This window comes from Scleropages formosus, chromosome 5, assembly GCF_900964775.1.
Source record: "Scleropages formosus chromosome 5, fSclFor1.1, whole genome shotgun sequence".
Classification (NCBI taxonomy): Eukaryota; Metazoa; Chordata; class Actinopteri; order Osteoglossiformes; family Osteoglossidae; genus Scleropages; species Scleropages formosus.
Window position 1 is genome coordinate 3,527,654 of NC_041810.1, and position 4,657 is coordinate 3,532,310.

At 36.4% G+C, this 4,657-nt stretch overlaps 1 non-coding gene across 1 annotated transcript; it reads left to right on the plus strand.

Annotated features, from left to right (window-relative positions):
- Positions 1–1,049: 1,049 nt before the first annotated feature.
- Positions 1,050–1,131, plus strand: trnas-uga (transfer RNA serine (anticodon UGA)). The gene has a single exon. It is a non-coding gene; the product is annotated as a tRNA-Ser (tRNA).
- The last annotated feature ends 3,526 nt before the right edge of the window (positions 1,132–4,657 follow it).

The window sequence follows — 4,657 nt, forward strand, 5'->3', positions numbered from 1 at the left end:
TGAAATTAACTTATGCCATAGTTGATCGGCTATTATAAAACCTCAGTTTTAATGATTCCACAATATAATTTTTGCCTCTTTTCACTGTTTCCCTGTAATGTCTGCTTGATTATCAGAAATCCTCTATTACATTGGTTTGCATAATGGAGAAAATAATTAAGCTTGACAGAATGTACTAGGATACGACTGGAGTTGCCGAGGTTTGACAAAGCACACACCTGTGAATGATGAAGAATTCCTTGTAATGTGTAGCAGGTTTAATTTAAAAAAAATGGAAAATTCTTCAAAGATCAGGATTAATGCACATCATCATTATTAGCTTGAAATGAATAGAATCACAAGCAACTGTTTGTGCCAAATCAAATCAAACATTTATTTCCCCATGTTAATTCCGATTTCCTTTGAAATTCATTGTAAGAGGAAATTAAATGCTTTGGTAATGCACCTGCTAATTATTATCAAAAGATATAAACATTTCAAACCATGAAACCTGTCATATTAAATATCACAAAAATTAATTGGGCCGTTGAAAATAGCTATCCTTCTCTGCTATAATTCACTATACAGTTATGTTTCATGTTGCTTTTCTCCTACTACACCTTCAAGTCCAAAGATACAGTTTGAACCACTTTAAGAATCACCATGAAAAATTATTTCTTTCAGTTTTTGCTAATGTTAAATTTATCTCTTGCATATAACATATAACGATTTTGGTAGTTAACTTCAGCTAATGTGAATAAAGTAAAAAAGCTGACAAAAATTCTTATGAAATCGTTCCTTGAGTCATCAGCTGTTATAGAGCCTTTGGATCCACAAAATAATGCTGCATGTGAATATTTCATTGTACATATTTTACTACAGGAACCACTTTTTGCAGTAGTCTTGGGGTTATCTACAATGATACTACAGAAAGGAGTAAGTTGGTGCTACTGTATATTGTTATCCATTATTATTTCCATGTCACTCCCTTGGGGTGCCACAAGATTCTGTGTATAGCGCTACCCCTTTCTAAATCTCCAGAGATGCTGATGCTACTACTCTCAAAGGGAGCTGCGATGGCCGAGTGGTTAAGGTGTTGGACTTGAAATCCAATGGGGTCTCCCCGCGCAGGTTCAAGCCCTGCTCGCAGCGATGTGTTTCGTGTCTCTGTGTTGGCTGCTGTATGCAACTGAACTTTCTAAGGAGATCAATGAAGTATCTATATTATAGGGACAGCTGGTAGCAGAGTGGTTAGAATTGCTGCCTTCAGATCCAAAGGTTGCAGGTTTGATCACCACCTTGAGCTCTAGTACACTTAAGCAAGGTACTTACCCTAAATTGCTCCAGTAAAATCATCCAGTGGTTTAAATAGGTAAATAATTGTAACCTTAATACTGTAAGTAGCTCTGGAGAAAAGCATCAGCTAAATGAATAAAAAATGTAAAAGATCAGTCATGCACTTGTGGTGTTGCAAATGCCAACTAATTTTAAAAAAATTTGTGGATGCTAAAATTAAGACTGGCACACACAGGGCAGAAGCAGAAAGCTTAGACGTTCACACAGGATTCGCTCAGTTCACTTGGGCTACGTACTATATGATTCATAACACATCCATAGTTCAGTTTCAGTTTGTGCTATTTTATAACATGCTACAAACATAAAGCAATGCATTTCAAAACATTTTATGTAGCTGTCTGTTTTCAAAAAGATTCATTGCATCACCCCAGAACTATTTCCTCTAACTCAAGCAACACAGGAATTAGCACGAAAAAGGAGTGTAGTGCATGCCATAGCTGCAAAACAAACATTTCATTTATGTCTAACTCATTGTCAGTGATGGTTCCATCTCCTTTTACATCTTAATAAAAATCATTCCATATAACATTACATTTACATTTATTCATTTAGCAGACGCTTTTGTCCAATGTGACGTACATCTCAGCAAAAGTACAATTTATGCAAAAAGTACAATTTTTATAAAAAATTAATCGGGTAAAATACATATGACACACATTCCATTTCACCGAAATACTGGAAAATGGACATGGGACAAAGTGAAGGAAAGAGCAGGAAACATATTTTCAAAACCAAACTAATCTCCAACTCAAAGGGCATTGTATAAACTGTCTCAGAGATACATTTTTAATAGAACTTATTTACATTATAAAGTCCTTATCGTTAGCATCTGAATGTTACATAAATCCTATATATATCCAGTTTCTGACTGCATACGTCTGAAAAATTTAAGGACATGTTGACAGTGCTTACAGTGTTACAAGAGTGAAAATCTAAAACCTAATAGAAAAACAAAGCTAAACTAAACTCAGGTTTGTGCATTTTGATTCTTTTTTGTCAGGAAGACTGTTCCTGCAGTGCATCTCTATTTTAACACATTATGCAGGCTTAAATTGTTGAATTATAAAAGAAAATTCAAAAGCAGAACAATATAACATTTGAAAATGCACTGATGTTTCTTTCCCTGTGATTTTCTGTCACTGCGTTTGTTCTGCATTGCTAATGCTAGTGGTCATGGAACTGGAAATGTCCTACATAAAGAACCAAAAAAGTAGCACGGTCATTTGCAAGACAAAATAATGACAATGACACAAACTTCAGCCACTGAGGATTGATTAAAAAAAAAAAAAAAAAAAAAAAAATCAAAGTACATTTGATAAAAGTCTGAAAAGACCTGAAAGAAAAATTGTTGTTAAAAATGATAATGTTTTTCTTATTATTTTGTCCAAGGATGATATTATATTATGGAATATTCTGTGCTAAATTTTGTCTGTATCCTCAGGTAGTTCAGCCCCAGTATATTTTTTGGTCTGATTTTACTTCTGTCCTGGGCAGCCTTTTTTTATTACTGTACTGTAAGCTCTACCACATCATATTTTTTCTTAGTAATTTTTTTGAAATATCAATAGAATTTCTTTTGTGGTGCTTTACAACAAGTTTGTAATGAACGTTTGAAGAACTTCAACGGAGTTGGAGGGGCCATAAATAATGTCGCTGACAGAGACTAAAACATTGTTATGACAGTTTTAATGAATTCATAATGATCCTGAAATGGAGCCTTGGGGAACACGTCTGTTAAATAGTATTTAACCAAAGGTCTAAACTTTTGGATCGTTGTGTTATTTTTGTCTTGTCAACACTTTTCAAACTATGTGTAAGCAAAAGAAACATAGTGGTGGCAAACTTGGATTTGTAACCTGAGAATTTATGTTTCAAGTCCCAGAAGGATCCCTTGCTGTTGAACCCCTGAGTGAGAAACTAAACTTTGGCCGATCCAGTAAAAATATTAAAAAAGATAAATTCATCAGTGGTGCTTTAAACAGTGTATCAGTTAAAATTCCAGTTTATTAGCCTCCCTCCTTAAAATGTTGTTCTGCCTCTGCTTACAGCATACTATGTGGGGTAAGACTACAAATTCCTTTAAGAAGATTAGATAGAGACAGGAACTAAAAGGGGAGGCGAGATTTATACTCAAATAATAGTTTACTAGCAAGAAAAATGATAAACTAGATCCCATTAAAAATTTATGAGGAACATAGTGTTTTCAAAACATTCAGTGAGAAGTAGTCCACTGAACCTTGAACTTATTTTCATTTTACTTACTGGACTGTGGCAGAGTCTGGCAAAGAACTTCTCTCCTTCTTTTTTTTTAACAACAGAAAAAAGAAACTTGGTGTTTCCATTTCTTACAGTGCGGTCATTATCCAGAGCCATTAGTGTTATTTCAGTACTTTACTGTTGATGTGAACACCTTCAGGTCTGTTGTGAATGTCTATGGGAACCGTTGCCTTTGTAGTGGTGTCTACGAAAAGCTGATGAAAAGAAGCTGGCTAAAGAAACTCACCTGCCGATGTTGAACATAAAACAGGTGGGGGTTCTATCACTTCAAAGCAGATCAAAGGGCAAACCTATGAAACTCGACAAAAAGGCCAGGAAAGAACAAAAACTTACGCTTCCAACATTGTTTTCATTTATTTATCTGCATTGAATAAACAAATATTTTGCCATAACTGAGATGCATTGGCAGGGATACCACAATTTGCTGCTGATTCTAGCCTGCAACTCTCTTTTCATGGCACTGGAGAGACATTTGCAGACAAGCAGCATCTTTAATCATTCACGCCCCCACTTTGGATTTGCATAATTTAATTATTAATCCTCGCCGCTGTGCTGAGCAGTATGTCGAGGCCTCCTCAGGTGCTGTGTCTCCAGAGGGCGCTCTGGAATCTACAGCAGGTGCCAGAGCAGCTCATATTTCACATGACCCCTACTAGATCAGCAAGCACCTCCCCAACCCCAACAAACAAAGAATCATCATTCCTCCTGGTCCTTTAACATGCTAATACCTTACTCAGTGATGGAGACAGAAGTGAAAATCACAAAGACTACTCACATGTGTACCTAGAGCAACTGGTAGAACAACTATGAGAGGTAGAAAAAAAGGACAAAAATCCATACTGACATTCTTGAAGTCAGATGGACCTCCTGTTAGGACTCTTGTCAATGGATGTGGACTCCTGCGACTGGTTCATCCCGCTCTACAAAAGCTAATTGGAAGCCACACGTGTGGTCTTTGTGGAGCCCTCATTGTTACCGTGCTGCAGCGAGAATGGAAATGACACCAATAGCAATGGCTGCACACGCCTGGACACCCAAGGTCACG